This window comes from Camelus dromedarius, chromosome 30 (assembly GCF_036321535.1).
Source record: "Camelus dromedarius isolate mCamDro1 chromosome 30, mCamDro1.pat, whole genome shotgun sequence".
Classification (NCBI taxonomy): Eukaryota; Metazoa; Chordata; class Mammalia; order Artiodactyla; family Camelidae; genus Camelus; species Camelus dromedarius.
In genome coordinates this window covers 12,936,398-12,956,288 of record NC_087465.1, presented here as the reverse complement: position 1 = coordinate 12,956,288, position 19,891 = coordinate 12,936,398, and positions in this window count along the sequence as shown.

Here is a 19,891-nt window from a genome sequence, read left to right as displayed (position 1 = left end):
GAGGTTTTCCAGAAAGCAGGGGATGGTTTAAAAGGATGAGCTCATATCAATTTTAGGAAGATGACGTGTTTCTTTTATGGTTGTCAGAGGCATTTATAGAAGTTAAGTTTTGCTTATGTTTATGAAATAACCTAAGTTAAATGTGGATTCTGTTCATGAATAAGCTAGATTTAGCTTTGCTTACGTGGCTTATATGGTTTTGCCTGCTCAGGGAACGTTCAAGTCTTGTCTCCATTTTGTATTTAGTTTTAACATCTGTGAGGCCCCAACTTAATGATTTTTCCCCTCTGTTTTTTTAGAGTTTGCCTACTTAATCCCTCATTGATAATTCTTATACACATATATATTTTGTATATATTGCCTGAATCATCTGGGCTATTTATTAATCATTTTATTAGAAAAGTCTCCTGCAATTAAGCATCTCAATCTCAATAAAAATCCTTGAGGTAATAATGCGGGAAGCAAAGATAAAATAATTTAAATTACATAAAATTACATTTCCTTAAAACAAATCGCAGTTTTTGCTTAGACATCCCCGGGTTGTGTTGTAGGTATGTTGCCTTCTCTGGTCCCCTTCTCATCACAGCAGCGAGTTCCATCCTCTGGTATTTCATTTCAGTGCAAGCATCGCCCCCAAACCGCACGACTTTAGTCGTAGGATTGGTTTGTGGCACAGCTCTTCGAATGCAGCTGTTTATCCATGATGTCTAGAAATAAAAATGGGGAACCGTGGGAGAAGAACAAGATACCTTCTAGAGATGACAGAGAGAATTCTATGAGAGATGGGAAGAGCAGGAATTATATTTTTTTATACTTGGAATATGCATGTGCTTATGAAAATTTTGCTTATTTCTATTGGTGAATTCTTACTCCAGATTTCACCTTTGCATAATGTGTATCATTTCCTTGTGCCTGTAAAGATGATGACAGTCGTAAGATGTATATTGTGTCACAGTATTCTGATAGCATCCCTCATGTTGAAGACCATAGATTGGGAGCCGCCAGAATAGTCTTTGTGGCCAGCATAGAGCAACGAGACACCAAGTCATCTCAGAATATTTATAAATAAGCAGTCTAGGAGCCACAATTTTGGGTTGGAAGGGAGGACTAGAGAAATTTTCCTGGAAGCACATTACTTTTCCTTAAATTGTCTGTTACTTTTGTGTGGCTGAGGAAGGGGGTGGATAGATGGGTGGGGTTCAAAAGCCCCTAGCTCAGGCCAAGCAGCCCCTGGACTCTGTACATGACTCAGCTAAAACTTTAGGTTCCCAAAGAGGAACAAACTCAGGAACAGTGACAGGGATAAGCACAAAGGTCACAGAGCTTTTAAGTTGTTAGTTTGGTACCTGACTGGTCCTCCTATTGATGTCTGAGTATTGTGAGTGAGATAAGGATTTGAGTGCATTTTACAGTTTTGCATGCCCATCCATTGCTGTTATTTCCAGGATCAAAAATGCAATTACATTCAGGTCCACGTTGCTGCTCCCTTTTCTACTGTTTTGTCTTTTTCATTCTTGTGCTGACTCTTCCCTCTTGGGTTCGCTTGTTTTTTTCTCTTTCCTCTGCCTTGAGCAGCATCTCGTGTTGATTCTCTTGGATCTTCCTCCTCAGAGCACAATGGAAGCAGCTATTTAATTGTCCCCTCAGGCCATGTGCTTTTGGGAGAAAAGCACTGGTTACCAGATACTGTGAGAGAAGCCAGGTACACAGAGACTATTAAGAAACCAGCAGTGAATCTGATCCTAGCACTGCCCCACTGGCCACCCAGAAAAAGGCATGCAGTGATCAGTGATCATGTGGGGTGAAGCCCGCAGACTCAGTTTAGAGGCGAATCCTAGCTCTAGCCCTCACTAGCTGCATGATCTTGACTTCACCATTTTGTGCTTCAATTCCTAATAAAATGTAGATGATGGTAAGTAGTTGTGTTACTCGCAGGTTGGTGATGCAGGTCAGTGTGTTAATATGTAACAAGTGTTTAGAACCATTCCTGGTCAATAATAGGTGCTAGTGCTTTTCAGGTGAGCCCGCTTGCCTCACTTGTGCTGTGACATCTTTTACAGCCCCCTCCGGGAACACAAGCATGCTGAGCCCAGGGGGAGAGCTTGCAGTGAAAGCAGGGAAAGAAGGGTGGACAGGCTCCTGGGTGGTGCTTCAGTTGCAAGATTTGGCCCAGAGCTAGATTTGGTTCCTGTCTTACAAGGAAGTGGGCGAGGTCTTGTTCAGTGCCACACTGGCTCTCCCAGAACCCCTGGCATGCAGCCTCCCGCCTGGTGCCCTCCGAGCCTCCTACAGAGACTCCTGAAGAGACTGAGCTCTTCAGTTCTAGACCACGACATCAGTGCAAGTACCACACCTCGTAAGATGAGATAACAAAAACACGTCAATCACGCCACAGATTAACCTCTGGTAGATGCTTCACATGTACCACAATTCATTCCATGGCTTTTAAGCTGTCTGGTTAAGTCCTATATGCTCAGCTTTACAACTCCTCCATAACAAAACTAAATTTAGATAACTAAAAGGCTGTCTCTTCCAATTCATGTGCCCTCAATGGCGCATGCTTCTGTGCAACATGGACAGTTATGAAGGTAAAGCTTATACTTGCATCTCAGCCTAAACCTTCCTTCCTCCCTGTCTCCCAACTTTCCCTCAGTCTTTCCTTCCTTCTTCCCTGAGCAGCTCCAGAAAGAATGTGAATCCAGCCTTCTTTGATAACACCATATCAGTAAGGACGTGGGGGAGAGGGCACTATCACACGTTGCTACTAAAAAGATGAATCAGTATGAAATCTACTAAGGGCAGCTGTCGAAATTGCAAATGCACATCTTCTTTGACCTAGTGCTCGGACTTCCAGGAATTTATCCTACAGATAAACTCTCAGGATCTAAACAGAAGAGGTACAAAGTTATCTATTACAGAATTATTTGTAATGGTCAAAGATTGGAAATGACGTAAATGTTCATCAATACTTTACAGTGTTTCAGTCTACTTGAAATCTCCAACCCCAAAAGAGAATGAAGAGGTATTGATGTGGATTATTTCCCATGATACATACACATTCTTACACATGTGCACATGCACACACCTGTATATGTTACCAGCTAAAATATCTTCAGAAGAGAGAGAAATACATTGTTTGAAGCCTGGCAAAAGGAAGGCTTTTCATTAGTCAAATTTGGTTTGGCTGCATTTAAATGAAAAAGAAAAATAACCAAGGCTTAAGCAAGACAGAGAAACGAATTTCTCTCCCATGTGAATAAAGTCCAGAGGTAGGCACTCTAGGGCTGATGCTACAGCTCCATAAAGTTAGACTCCCTAGACTGTTCCAGCCTCTGCCCTCCACCCTCTCAGTTTGTGACCTGTGTCCTCATGGCGCCGCCATCAGACCCCCTTCCAGGAAGCAGGGCGGAGGAAGGGAGGAGAAGCCCCTCCATTTTCAGGAGGCCTCCCAGAAGTTTTACCCAGCACTCTCACTGCAGGTCACTGACTGGACCTTAAGGATGTGGCCACACCTCATTTCCCAAGGGGCTTCTAGGAAATGTACTTTAAGGCTGAAGTAAGGAAGAAAGCAAGAATGTACATTGGGAGGCTACTATCAGTCCTTTTGTCCTTTCAAATCACAGAATAAATTACCAATTTAAAAACTAAATAGAAATCACATTTAAAATGGAAAAAAAAAAAAAAACCCAGCCAAAAAGTTATACATAGGTCAGACCAGCCTTTTTGAGGGCTTATCTCTGATACCACACTTTAGCTGATTCACTGAGGAGCCACCCTTTCCTCAGGTCCTGGCCTCTTCCAAGTGGACCCAGGGCTCCTCCAGTCTCTCATTCTCTCTTGAAGCCAGCACCTAATACTGGCCTGGGGTTCAGGAAGTACCTATCATGCTTGCAAATTTCCGCAAAGTGCTACCTTCACACCATCTCCCAAAGGTCATTTTCAGAATTGAGTTTCAATCCACCAGGTAAACTCAGAACCATTGCTCTTAGAGTATTATTTTTAAATAATGTCTCAATATTACTGATGAAAGCAACAATTTTTGCCACATAAGCATGCCTTCCTCATTACCTGACTTAAAGCAGCTTTATGTATTTCTCTAGTAGGAAAACAAAAGTTTAAATTTCAAGCTCTATTTAACATGCTTGGGCTGAGGAGTGCTTCAGAAAGTATACAGATAGCTTGATTTTGGCATCCCAAATCCTAGTGAAGAATAATTTATATTATTTTAGGGTGTATTTATTAATATGTGCAATGCGCATTCAGTGTAGAAGTTCATTTAATCTCCATTATTATAATATTTGACTTATTAAGCAAACTTATTTAATGCTTTATAAATAATTTTATAACTGAAACCAAGCTCTTTGGCCACCCTTCAGGAGTTGCAGCTATTAAAACAGAGTGAATTTGTTTTAAAGAGTTCCTAGTCGGCACATTTTTCTTTGTATACTAACGATGTCAATTGTGACTAATAAACACTAAAAGCCTTTCTATCCAATAATAATGATGGTGCTCGGGGATTGTTTGCTTCATGTAGTGTAGTCATCTACCCACAGGTATTTAGGCTGGTGTTCACCGTTCATGTTTCCTAACTATTCAGAAAGCAGGACTATTTAGCAGAGTTTGTGCTGCGTGTTGTGGCCTGTTGCATCCTGCTAGCGATCTGTGAGCAGTTAATGGAGTCTTGAGACTAGCACATGAGTTCTGTTGACAGGGCCCCCTTACTACATGCTTCTCAGTTTTCCAGGTAAGATGAGGTTTTCACTGCGCTCCCCTGGAGGGGGCAGTATTGGAGTGGAACTTGATTGTGGGATCCCTATAAATCCAAGTGGGTTATTTTGCCTCAAAAACAGAAAGCAGACCCCCAAGTCTGCACCTCACACTTTTGCATATCTGGGCCAGGGCCCCCTTCCCTCCTGTGCTATATGATAGGACCTTGGTGTTTATCTGTTTTATATATGATATGTGCATCTGTTCATCCCAAAGTCCTAATTTATCCTTCTCCTTCCTTTCCTCTTTGGTAACCCTAAGTTTGTTTTCTATGTCTGTGAGTTTATTTCTGTTTTGTAAGTAAGTTCATGTATATCATTTTCCTAGATTCCACATATAAGTGATATCATGATATTTGTCTTTCTCTGTATGACTGACTTCACTTAGTATGATAATCTGTGGGTTCATCCAAGTTGCTGCAAATGACATTATTTCATTCTCTTTTATGGCCAAGTAGTATTCATATATATATATATCCCACATCTTCTTTATCTAGTCATCTGTTGATGGACATTTAGATTGCTTTCATGTCTTTGTAAATAGTGCTGCTTTGAACATTGGGGTGCATGAATCTTCTTGAATTAGAGTTTTCTCTAAATATACACCCAGGAGTGGGTTTGCTGGATCATATGGTAACTCTATTTTTAGTTTTTTAAGGAAGCTCCATACTGTTTTCCATAGTGGCTGCACCAAACTATGTTCCCGCCAACAGTGTAGTTTTTTAATCCACACCTTCTCCAGCAATTATTATTTGCAGGATTTTTGATGATTGCCATGGAATGTTTGATGGTGACCAAGCCTATAGCCAAATGGACAGTCCATTGAGACAGATCAAGAGAGTAGAAGGAGAACCAGCTAAGACATTGATGTAGCAGAGGTGGGGGATCTGGCAATGATGGAAGCTTGGGCAACAGTGATAGTGATGGGGATGGGCATGAAATATAAAAGCAAGAGATATGCATGTAGAAATGGCAAGATTTTATAGTGACTGAATATAGCAAGAGAAGGAATAAAATAGGATCCGAAGTTTAGGGAACCAAACAATGCTGACTCTACTGTGATAAAACTGATATTTGAGTAGGAGCTTCTGTATGGGAACAATTGGGTAGAAGATGGAAAATTAGTTTTTAAATATGTTTAGAGGAAATTAATCCTTTGGAATTAAAGAAAAAGTCCCACTGAATGGAAAGATTTATTAATAAAACAACATACCATAAAGGTATCTGCATAATGAATTTTGCTTCATTTTTAATCCCTGATTATGTGAGGATAACTCAATTACATAAGAAAAAAACTTTGATTTAGACTATCAGTTTTCAATTCCTCTTTGCTAATGAGGTTATACAGGAAAAACAGCAAAAATACAAAAATTTGAACATAATTAGGAAAGGAAATTTTTAAACTAAACTTCACCAGTTTCCAGAGATGTTTAAAGAAGGAAAAGAAAGAGGTTGCACACATTTTCTTTGGCTTGTAGCCCAAGAAATTGTACTTCAAGCTTCATAAGAAATCAAAGTAGGGAAAAATCTGGCCAAAGCAAAAATAAGACAGGAATTGGGAAAATTTTCAGCAGATATATCTTGGTTAGATTAAAAAAAAAAAAACTAAGAAAAAAAGTTGCATTTTGTAAGAGCCGTAATAGTAATGAAAACTTTAAGCCTCATTCATAAGAAATGGGTAAAGAAGTATGAAGATCTGACGGATATGGAAATAGGAAAAGAATATGCCTTTTTTCCTTTTTGCTAGTAGATCTTAAACTAGCTTCTCCACTTATGTGCAACCATGTGACTTTGGACAATGAAAGTATTAAAGGTTGTTACCAGAATTTAGGGAGCTAACCCATGGAAGGGCTTGCTGTAGCGCCTGCTGGTTAACGCACTCTTTGATAAGCCATTGCTCTTCCAACTCTTTGCTGATTCTACAATGAGCTCTCGCCTTTGCTAAAGGACTGGATTCTGACTTTTCCTTGGTTTTGCCCGTTGTTCACGGGCAAACACCCTTCCAGCTTTATAGCAGGGGTTAGGGTAACGTTTCCAGCTTCCAGAACAGGCTTATTGGCTCATGGGTGTTTACCAAGGATAGGCGTGCTCTTCTCAGTGGGATCGTTTCTTCCTTTCTCCCAGTTTCTAAAGCACTGAACCAAATATCTGCAATATTTCCACCCATAGCACATGCAGTGCCGTCTTTGTCTGCCTCTGCCTTCTGTGCTCTTGGGAGGCAGTAACCCCCTCAGTCTCCCTTTCCCCCGTCTCACCCACTCATACCCATGACTTTATTCCTTACATTTTCTGGGAGTTTCAGTCTTCCGGTGAATGGAAGTGCTTGGGATTAAGCTGGCCGGGGATAACAGTAGCAAGATCCAGCACCACCATGTGCCATGCCATGTTCTGTATATTGTACAGACTCCCTGAAAACCTCACTGAATCCTCATGCCAACTCTATAAGGTAGATTCTCTTATTATCCTCATTTTACAGATGAGGAAACTCGGGCAGAGAGAGTCAAGCTCTTTGTGGTGAGTAGTGGAGCCAGTCCTTGAACCTGGGAGGTCTGCTTCTAAAAGCCACCCTCTTGACTCTACATTACAGCAGGCATGCCAGCACCTGGGTGGCAGAACAGTGGCAGCCAATGGCATTGTAGGTCCTGGGGGTACAGGCTGCTGACCCTGCACAGAGTCAGGGGGCAGACGGCACCTCCCCTCTTCTCGGAGGAGAAGTAAAGAACAGCCACTCCTATTCCTTTTCTTAGTGGAACCTCTGTCTTACCATCAGGGGAAATCCCTCCCAGGCCTCCTCCACACTGTTTTTCGGATTGGATCCTGGGGCTTTCTCTTGAAAACCTGGCCTCCAGGAGGGAGCCTTTTCCTTCATTCTCAGTAGCCCCCATTTTGAACATTGCTTCTTCTGCTAAACAGTGTCCTCTCAGACACAAGGTAGGCTTCCAATTTTGCCATCAAGGTACTATCCCCTGATACACAGCACAGAGAGCCTCGCCACAGCTTCCAAGGCTAGAACGGGGGCCGTCACCGACAGTTGTGCAGGTTGGGTACTGCACGAGCTAAGGGAGCACCATATGCGCCGTTGACATCATAGATACACATATTTATTGCAACAAATTTTTCATCAGATGGCAGTGAATTCTCTTGTTCTAACCAAATTTCTAGTATCAAAATTTTTTGACAGATAGAGACAACATCTTAAGGAGAGAGTATACCTTCCTCATTTTTTTAAAAGAGGGCATTGTATGGGCTACTGATGGCCCTAGCTGATGTCAGCAGTATTCAGGCTTCTCAGGCAGGCTTCCTCTGAGTGCCCCAAAGCATCCCCCAGCCCTGGCCCCTTCCCGCCCACCCTATTTAGACTGAAAACACTGATTGTTTTCTAGCCACAAACTGGCCCAGCCCTCAAAGAGAAGATATTACCTTCCAAGAAACTCTACTTCCACTTGGCCCTGAAAAACATCCCTTTGACGTGAAAGTCTGGCTACTTCTTTCTGGAGAGAAGGGAGTAGGAGTAACTGGTAAAAGAAACTACATACTTCCATTTTTCCTTTTTTCCTAGGTGAGGTTAGAACAAGAAAAAAATAAAAATAAAAGGACCCAGTTAATCCCCTACTCTTGCCTAAAGAATCCCCTTATAGGGTTAATATTTGCACTTCTCTCTCTGGTCTTTAAAATAGGATCAGTCCAAAGAAATTTCCCTTTGCTTGGCTGAAGGGTGAAATAGAGGAGGATGCAAATGAGGTGGTTTGCACAGCATTACTGAGCTTGCAAATGCTTAGGAGGGGAAAATAACTGAGAGGGAGAATGAGGGGGGACAAAGGACAGGTTAGAGAGAGATTTGTGGTGATGCCATGAGGCATAGCAACTGGGGAAGGGAATATAAATTGGATTTTAAGGAAGTTTTGCTGTGTTTTGTGCCATGCAACCCTCTCCTCAGTGTCCCTAAATAACTTCAGAAGAAAATGCATTACTTTGAACGGTATTTGAGGACTAGACTTATTTCTTGAGAATGTGACACTATGCTGAGATGAGCCTTAAAGGAGAAGAAAGACCAAGAAATATTTATATTATGCTAGTTTGGGGTCTTGTGTTAGTTTTTCCTGTATACCTAAGTATCACTAAAAAACTTGTTTCTAGAGGCATCCGTAGGTGACAAAAAAGAAAAACTGTGGTTAAATAAGGATAAGAAATCTCACACCCTAGAATCCTCTGTTCCTCTCAGCATCTTAAAGGTGCACAGGTATCCTGGAGAAAACTCTGAAATACTTGTTACCATCCTGCAGTGTTCCATTGGTACTGACCTGGGAGATGTAATAGATATGTTAATAGAGATTAAAAGTGGCACTGACGGGGGCTACTACCTGTCATTATCTGAAATTGGAAGACGGTTTTTATAATATAGAGGTAATCCATTTGTTTCTGAACACTATGGCCAAATATTGTTGACTGAAATGAAAGTTGTCACAGCCAACCAAGCAAAAATGACTTTGAGAAATTTCAAATCAACTATCATGTTAAAAGAGTAGGACAAGGAAGAGAATTACTGTAAATTGAGGCAAGTTTGGGTTCAACTGAAAGAAATGTGTATTTTCTGTGATTCTCTTAGAGTCATCGTATACACAATGATCCGGCTTGTTTCATTGTTTTCGAAGGGAATGCTTTCTCAAAGGTACCTTCTAAAAATGAGTGGTACTTCAAGACCAATCCAATGGGTCGGCCTTTCATCATGGGTGGCAGATTTGGACAAATTTGCTTGTTGATACTGATTAATGAGCTATCACCCTTGGGGTTATTAATTTTGAATTTTCTATGATGAGTGAGCTCTATTATGTTTCTGAGGAATTGCTCCCAACTCACCTGTAAGACCAAATGTTTATGTGTCACTTAAATGCATATGTGTAGAAGATAAAGGAAGGGGGAAAGGAAGGATAGTGACCTTAGGGTTACAGACAACATTTAAGTTCATTTAAATCAATGGCTGCTGTTTATTTTCCTCCGGGACTGTGGGCTCTATCAGATTTCATCACATCACACACCTGCATCTTCTTGGTTTGTTTACTTTCCACCCCATGACTGCATTCAATAAACAGTGCTCAGAGGGAATAACCTCAGAGATGGGGTGGAGGCGAAAACCAGTGATAGAAAATCTTATTCTTAAAGCATAATTTGAGTAAATACAAAATTTCATTGTCTGAATTTTGGGTAGTTAGTTGTAATCTTACGTTTTACATATAAATTTTACAACATGTGACTTTACAACAGTTACTATTTTTACATATCACTTTACAACAGAAAATAAATGCATTTGAGAGAGTTCTTCTCAGGGACCCTTTTTGCATATAGTCACTATTGGTTTTTTAAAAAAAATAAAGAAATACCATGTTTTATTCATCTCAGTAGGCAGCAGGAATCTGTCACCATGTCATTTCTCCACAACTTCTTAAAGAGACATCTTTCCATTTGTGCCTTGAGGTTGACTGTTTTAGGATGCCTTTTGAATGGCTGTTTAGATTAATCTAACACCTCTTCACATCCTTGTAGTTGTGCAGATGAAGAGGGCTGTGTGGATTTTAAGTTTTTATTGTCAGAATGCCTTCTTCAGGAAGAATTACACACCAAGCTAGCAAGTAACTATTTGGTGGCATCAGTCAGCACAAAAGAACATCAGAACCCTTCCAATCATAGAAACTGTGCATTTTGGAATGTGCTAGTTTTGGTTTTTCACACAGTGTTAAAACCACATTGAAGACACATTACCTCTCAGACCCTGAGGAGACTGAGCAAAGCCACGATCTCAGTGCCTTGCATGGGGCCCAGTGTGTAGTTGGCAAGCAGTGGATATTTGCTGAATTGACTTGAAACTGAACTATATAAAATCATCATGTACAGCAGATTGTAGGCTCAGAGGATCTTAGAACTGAAAAAGTAATAGTGATCGCCTTCAATAGTCCTCTCATTTTTTTCCCGATGGGAAACAAAGGCAATGAGCAAGATCCGAATTACTACTTCAGAATTAAAAGACCTAGAATGTGGATACTCCCTTGCCTTCTCACATTTCCAGAATTATGGGATCTCAGAGTAGGGATAGGTCTGAAGTTAGAGATAGCCTGTGATGCACAGATCTCCTTTACAATACGCTCTTCAAATAATCCCCCGAGAAGACTGGGCCAGGTGACATGGTTCCCTGGACACATAGGGGAGGTTGTAAGCCCCTGGAAGAAGCCCCACTTCTGACATTTCTTGGCACAGGGGCCAAGGAGAGGAGGTGTCAGAAGGCAGACAGGTAAAAGGGTGAACCCAACTCATATTTTTGGTTCTCCTGGGGCACAGAGAGGGTGCAGGAAAGGCTCATGATCACAAGATATAAGATGAAATAGGTGAGGACTTTGATACCAGTGGGAAATAATTGGTACCGTGGACTCCAAGAAGTGAACCAAAACCTTGCCCCCAAATGCCAGATGGGACCAGTAGCACCCAATGGGCACTGGTTCATAGAACCACATCAGCCTATCTGCAGACACCCAGAGGACACAGACAAGAATATGAGGGCCCTCATACTCTACTGCTAACATTAGATTATGCAGAATGCACACGTGCACACGTGCAGATGCATGCACACATTTATATACTCAAATGCACACTCATCTCCCCAGTCACCCAGATCATCTTGGAGAGAACTGGGGACAGGAGACAGAGATGAAAAAAATCTGAGAGGCTGGGTACCTTTCATAAAGAGGATGAGGAACTTCTTGTGCCAGGTGAGACAGAGTACGCCCACTACAGCCCGTATCTTCTACTGATTCCATTTAACTACTCTGGACAGAGTAAAAGAGCAATTATGTGAGCACTCTGAAAGTAAACGATGGCAAGCAGCTTAGGGAAGGACGTCAAAAGCTGGAGAATGACCAGGTGCCACTGAGTTTATTGGGCTCTATTCCCTCCTTTATATTTTGACATTGACCTGAGGGCAACTGATGTCCTGGAACATGGTAGCAGGTGTGGATAGTAAGGCTTCCAAGAGACATCTCCCTGTTTCCAAGAGGAGGACGGGGAAATGTGGACACTGTGAGTTTTAAAGAATATGTAAGAGGGAGACTCTTCTGTCTCCCTCCCTCTGTCCTCCTCTGGTTCGTTTTTGAGGGCAGCACCAGTCATGGAATTGCACTGCCAAGTAATGGTGGTGGCACCTGTCATCTCTAAAAGAAAATGCATCTCTCTGGCCAGAACTGGGAGAAGGGAGCTCCTGAAGTCTGAAGAGTGTGGAGAAGTCTCATCTTTGTTATTTTTGTCTCTCTTTTATCTCACTACTTAGCACTTAGGATGAGACCAGTGCTGGGGGATAAATATCTTAGAGGAACTCCTGCTTTCTAGCTGGACACCTAGGAAAAGGGACTTCTGAAAGCCAGAGAAAGTGGGGGATATTTCAGAGAGACGAAAGATGGAGAAAAGGCTCTCGTATCTTTGTGTCAACCGACCCAAGTTCCTGGCTAACCCCTGAGCTGCTGTGGAAAAGAAATCTAGCAATAGTTTTAGGGGCTGAGCTATAATAAAAACTACCACCCAAATCTTAGACTAACCACTAAGTGACACATATGCAGAGCAGATGCAGACAGCATAGCAAAGGCTTTGAAAACCTAACTGGAACCACTGCTGAGAGAAGGCAAGACAGAATGTGTGAGCTGAATACAGCTGGGCTTGGCGCCTCCCAAAACAAACAAGCAAATCAACATTCTCCAGGGGATTTGAACAAGATTATATCCAAAATGCCCAACATACAATCCAAAATTGCATACCAAAAATAAACAAACAAAAAAGTCTCAGGAATATCTGATAAATTCCCAAGAAAAAAGACAATGAACAGTTGCCAGTGCCAATAAGACCCAAATATTGGAATTATTAGACGAAGCCTTTAAAAGTGATATAATAGTGAACACTCTTGACATGAGTAGAAAGCTGGATGTTCTCAACAAAGAAATAAAGACTGAGAAAGAATCAAATGAAAATTTTAGAATTGAAAAATACAATAATTGGAGTAAGAAAATTCACTGGCTAGGCTCAATAACAAAATAGAGATAACAGAGGAAGGGCTCTGCAAACTTGAAGATGGGCCAAGAGAAATAATCTAATCTGGAAAAAAAAAGAGGGAAAATATTGAAAAATATGATCAGATCTCAAGGATTTGTGAGACAATAACAAAAAGTCTAACATTTGGGTCTTTGGAGTCTTAGGAGAGGAAAAAAAAATTTTGAAGAAACATTTGCCAAAAAATCCCCAAATTTTGTGAAAGAAATCAATTTACAGATTGAAGATACTCAGAAAATCCAAAAAAAGAATAAACTCAAAGAAAACCATGCCCACTCATGTCATTATCACTGATTTTTAGCAGTTTGATTAATTATAGACTGGGATTTCAAAATTGCAGAATAGATAAACAAGATTATACTGTAGAGCACAGGGAAATATATACAAGATCTTATGGTAGCTCATGGAGAAAAAAATGTGACAATGAATATATATATGTTCATGTATAACTGAAAAATTGTACTCTACACTGGAATTTGATACAACATTGTAAAATGATTATAACTCAATAAAAAATGTTAAAAAAAAAAAAAAGACAAATCTTGAAAGCAGCCAGGGAGGGATACATTACATAGAGGGGAATGATTATTTGAATGACTGTGGATTTCTTATCAGAGGCCATGGAAACCAGAAGACAGTGGAACAATATCTTTAAAGTGCCAAAAGGAAAGAACTGTCATTCTTTGTTCAGCAAAGCATATCTTTTGGGAATGAAGACAAGGTAGACATTCTCAGATAATTGAAAACTGAGAGAACGTATCACCAAAAGATCTGACCTAAAATAAATGCTAAAAGAAAATTTTCAGGCTAAAGAGGGAAGCATGAAACATCAGGAATGAAGAAAGAATAACAGAAATGGTGAAAATGACAGACTATTTTTTTTCCCTGAAAGGTCTTTAAAATATTTACGACTGTAGAAATAAAAATTTATAACACTGCCTGGTGGAGTTCTCACTGAGTGTAGATCTAAGACATGTGGCAGCTGCAAAGCAGAGACTGAGTATTTACCTAGGGGTCTATTTTGATGACTGTATCAGGACACTCTGGTGACGTCTCCCCTGCTACCCACTGAGGTGTATGCTTGTGAAGAAGATCAGAGCAGTTCTAGAGAAAATAAAGTTTCCTTACACAACTCAGTTGTACACAATTAAATTAGAGATCTTGTCACACATATTTTTCTTCTTTTTGGAGAGAGAGAGACAAAATATTTGCATACTTATCATACTGTTTCTAATCATCTTCATATTTCAACTTGACCTCTCAATCCAGGACTTCCAAAAAGTGTGATAGAGGTTGAAAATTTTTTAGCACACCACTCTCTTTTAGCTGATTCCTGTTTATCTCCCACTCCGAGTGACCACTGGTGAGCTGGAAGATTATGGTATTACCTATTTTTTGTAAACTGAACAGCATTTGTTAGACAACCGAAGCTCTGTTCTTTCCCCTGATTTTGTTAACTGTCCTGTACCAGACTCAGTCCGACTCCGACCCCAGCCCCAGTCAAGGTGTATTTTATTCCCTGGTTGCACACTCCTGCTTTGGATCTTTAAGTTTAGGGCATGGGCTCCTAAAAATGACTGAGCATAGAATTTTTTTTCATCTCTAGCCTGCTGATTGTAGTTAGCTAGGGCTTCCTACTCTGAAGAATTTTTCCTCTAATTTTCTAAAACTGCGTACTCATCCTTTTAGGATACAATCTTTTACACCAGGGCATGTAAAAAAGAGTCCTTTGGATTTTCTTGTTTTGCTTTCTTTCCTTGATACCGTGTTTTTGGAAACACAGGGATGATGATTGGAAACCACACACAAATATTCTGTTTCTTTCTAAAGTTTGTATCATGGAATTTTATCCATTTCCTTATCAGCTTGCTATTGTTTTTTTTTTTTTTCTCCTCTTTTTGGTTGGGGGAAAAGGAGGGTCATTTTGTGAGGTATCAGGAGAAGAATTATTAGTGATTTGATTTTATTCTGCTATCTTTACTCAGAAGCCTTAGCATGGGATAAAGGTTTTGGCTGCAATGCAATATATGCGTTTCTGAATAACTCCACATCCTGCAAAATTGTAGTAAAACATAACAAGGCTAATAGAGAAAAGAAAATTAGATATAGATCACTCAAAACCTATGCAACTTTGTAATCAGAGCATCAACAAAGAAAATAATCTAATTAAGTTAATGACAAAGTTAAAAGATGTTGATTTTTTTTTTAATGGTGAATTCATCTTTATGGATAAAGAAATAAGGAAAGGTTGAGGCTACTGAGTTATGGAAGCCAGGATGAAATGCCCACGTGTCAGAAGGACATCATAGCAAGGACTTCAAAGACAGAGCATGTAAACAAAACCAAGTTAATGGGGAGGCTAGAGGGTACAAGGACGTAGCACAGTACTGAATACCCCTGCAGCTCTCAGTCAGTGGCGCTCATGTAATTTGCATTTAACTGCCATTATTTGATGATGTAAAACATTATCATGCTGGGGAAAAGCCATGTATAAATTTCATATGAAAATTCTCAGTATATTGACATCATTTTTTTTTTTTTTCTGTTTCCCAGTTAGCATGAGCTAGCTTGGATTACTGGAAACAAATTGTGCCTGTTCATAGGTGATATTTCCTGTGAAGGTCATTTCAGCAGAATCTCTAGCTATATACTAACTCATAAAAATGGTACTACACTGCAAATTTTAACAATGATTTTGTCAGTGTTTTAAAATACTAAAACATGAACAATTAAAGGCAGAAAAAAATAATGACTTTGGTACTTACTAAATATGCTTAGATTATCATTAAATATGGAAAGATTGGAAATAATCTATACATGCAACAGGAAAAAATTTGATAAACTAGAGTACATCAATTCACTGGAAAATAATGTGGACACTAACAAAGATTTATATTAAAATGTATTATCAAGGAAAGATACTTAATATTACATGAAAAATATGTAATAGACATCACTCTGTGTGCACATATGCATGAAAACGTTACCTGTGGTTATCGCAGTGTCTCAGTGTGGTAGGATTCCAGTTAATTTTTATTTTGTTTTTTTTCCCCTCTTATCTACATTTTCTTTTTTTCTGTAATCAACTTATATTACTCTTGCAGTAAGATGAAGGGAAGCTGTTATGAAAACTCACATCTGAAAATATTTTAGCTCACATTATTTTATAGCAGGAAACAGCAAGCAATATAATTTCAAAACCATAGGGGGCTGGTCTTAAAGAATCTCTTCTGCTTCGACCTGCTAGGCTGGTGGAGCTTGGTGACATGTAGCCGTGGCATGAAATGTGGGTCTGGGGTCTGGGGAGGTTATACCAACACTCACTTAAAGGTCTGTTGGATTTGGTCTATTGCAACATCCTATGCTTATCAACAAACTTTATTTTCAGAGACCATCCATCTCTTATGGAAACATTACTTCCTCCATGGCACATGTGGATGCAACACAATACAGAGTCTTTACTGGGGGAAGGAGTGACTATAACAACAGGAAAGCAGGTTAATGCTACATCATGAATCAAGCCACCAAAAAAGAAAAAAAAAAAAAGGGTTTTCTTGCACTTGCAAATGTGACCGCATTAGTTTGGGCCACCAAGAATGAGGAAGATTTGGTGGGGCCTCCCTTATTTCTGAAACCCAGCAAACAGGGCTGGATCCCAGGGGCTCTCACACAGTTATCGTTCTTCATGATCATAACATTTGTGTAACACTGCACCAGTGACTTAACTCCTCTGGGCCTCAGCTTTTCTAGTTGCAAAATGTTTGTGATGATCTCAGAGGTTCTCCTCTCGCTCTGAAATTCTACAATGTTATAATTTAGGGGAATTCAGTTAATATTAATGGAGCACCTAAGATGTGCAAAATACTGTGCTAGACTCTTCAGTTGTCCACAGTGAGTAATATGCAGTCTCTCTCCTCAGGAAGCTAGTAGTTTGATAGGAGACACAACATACAGATAATTGAGGCAAAGGCAAAGTAAGAGTGCCCCTATAGTAAAACAAATACAGTGCCTGAAAGTTGGAAACAGCCTCAATAAGAGTTCTAAAGCTGTCTTTCTGAATTGTCTTCTTTAGCCATTTTCAATTTTTTTGGACATCTAGCTCTCTAAAATATGAACAAATTCTTTTCAAAAATCCCAAACTGTAACAAGCCAATAAAAATAGGAATCTGCTTTGTTGCAAACACTAATGGAATTCACTCCAATAAAATAGAATAAACCCTCAATAATTCAGACCAAGGAAGGTGAGAATTGAGATTTAATGCAAAGTCCATTATAGGATATGGGCATTATGTGATTTTAATGACTTCTAGTTTTACTTTCAAGGGTTTAAAGGATCATTGCCTAGAAATCATTACAAAATGGCTTTTGCAGAAGATAAAATTTGAAAGCCCCCTGTATGTCTGGTTCAACCTTCTTAGTGTACAGATGGGAAAATTCATACAAATTGGTTATTCCAGGCCCCAAAGAGAGAAGTCATTTTAAATGACACAGCAAATGTTTGTAAATGGTTATCTGATGAACTTGATATCTCTTGAAAGTACCATGTTCTCCAACGTTCTATGTGTTGCCTACAATCTTATTCCATCTGTTAATTTGAACTGTATGTACGTGAAAGATATTTGGTAGCAAAAGTAAGCTTTCATCTATTCACTTTCCATTCATCTTGGCACCAAACAGGCAATTTCTAGCCTATATTGTTAACATGAAGGGCGCTGAAGGAAGAAAGAAGTCAACAGATACTAACTATCCTGATGGTGTGTTTCCAGGAAGGACAAGGGCCTGACCTTCTGCATGCAGATTAGCTGCCTAGCAGGTACTATTGAGAAATATTGTCAGGCATTTTAATGCCCCAAATATTTCCCCTGCTAAATTGCTAAGGCTAAATTAGAATTGTGATGAATTCATTCCTCTGGAATATAATTTTTTTTCACCAGATATCATGTGTGAGAGATAATACTTCATCTATTAGGTTAAACCATGTAAAGTAGTTGCTTTGGTAGGTCAAAAAGTGGCAATTTTGTATGGTTGAAGCTATGTTTTATAGAATTAAATAATTAGATATTAACCAACCTCTTAAAGAGCAGATAATAGGGCTTGAAAGAAAAGAGACACAGGAAAGTGATATATTGACAGAAAAAGGAGTTAGAAACAAAAGGTGTAGGATCAGAGGTGGCCAGGAGAGCAGATGCGGGTGGAGTAGGAAAAAGGGAAAGGATGAAATGTGGACAAGCGTCTTCAGCGCCAGCTGTGTTCAGAGTTATGAAAGAAAGAAGAGACATCATCTCAGTCTACCAAACAAGAAGAGAGCATACAAAATTGCTAGGGAGCCATACGAGTCTGTATGAAATCAGGAGCTGGATTGTTTTCAGACCACACGTATTACAACAATTCCAAAAAGAGAAAGATCACTCTAGGTGGTCAGGCAAGAGTCTAAAGAGGCAACAGCTTCAACTTGAAGGATCTGAGTAAGTGGGAGGATGTATATGCTCTGATGGCAGATTTGATCTAAAAAGAAAGGGGGCAGCTTCCAATGTGGATACAAAAAGGGACCTCCATCCTCCAAAGACCTCTATCCTTCTCTCCTTCCTCCCCTTGCTTGGGGTAGCCTAGCATTTCATCCTTTGTGATTTAATTCCATGTGAATTTAGTAAGTCTTCATGTTTGGATGCAAAATAAAAAAGGGATGGATAGAAAGAGGGACCCTCCACCAAACAATGCTTCTATAATCCCTGCCTTAACATCTCTGTCATTGAGCAAGAAGACTCATAGCACTTTATTGTTTCTTAACTTCATGACTTTCATAGTTAGACATATGAGGTGACAAAAAGTCCCATCTCTTAGGCTTGTGAACTCAATTTCAGTTCGAATTGATTGCTAGAAAATAAGTCGATAGAATGAAGGCAGGACCAAGTCCTCAGCATCAGCATGTTAATGTTAAGCATGCAAAAGTTTTTAAGCATAAACTGAATACCCAAATAGCTCAAGAGGGAAGAAGATAATGCATTTGGCCTCAGTACAGGTGGTGTGACTGGGCATCCAGGAAAAGGTAGAGATGTTCTGAGCAGAGTTCACTGATGCTTCTACATGAAGACAACTCTACCTGCATTTCTGAAAATATATCTGAGAACATATTTAGAGCAAGTATTATAAAAGCTGATTGCCCCTGTTTTTGAGCATTTGTAATTTTTGGATTTTCAGTGGTTGTCTGTTTTATTTTATTTTTAACCATACAAACTGAAATATCTTCAGGATGTGTTTTCACTAAGAACTGGGTGTGGACGTTATAAGATAAGGTTTTGGCAGTAACTATTTAAAAATGACATCAGAACAAATCTGACAAACTTCAAGAACATTATTTGTTGAAATGGTCCTTATTATTCCTTCTCCCCACCCCAAGATTCATGATTTATAAGATAGTTATTGTTATCCTACAGAAATTTCATTCCATCTGTGGTGTTCCCACAATTTTTCTATTTTTGTTGTATTCCAGATTTTAACAATCTACACTTAGGAAAGGGACACAATATTATGAAATCACATGTCTAACTATGAATGTTATAAAGTTAAGAAACAATAAAGTGCTGATCATGTCGTAGATCTGACTGTCCATCTGTACTCGCATCTGAGATGCATGGCTCCCTCAAAATTCATGTCATATCCTCAAGAGCTAATTGGTGATTTCAATCAGAGAAGATTAACCTTTTTTATTCCCTTTTCCCCCTCTTTCTCTTTACCTCCAACCCTACATTTATTTTTTTCTTCCAGTTGTCTTGAGACATAATTGACATACAGCACTATATACGTTTAAGGTGTACAGCATAATGACTTGACTTAAATACATCATGAATTGAGTATCATAATATGTTTAGCGAATATCCATCATCTCATATAGAAACAAAATGGAAGAAATAGAAAAATTTTATACTTGTGATGAGAACTCTTAGGATTCCCCCTCCCGAAAACTTTCATACATAACATACTGCAGTGTTCATTATTTTTATCATGTTGTACATTAAATCCCTGGTACTTATCTGTCTTATAAG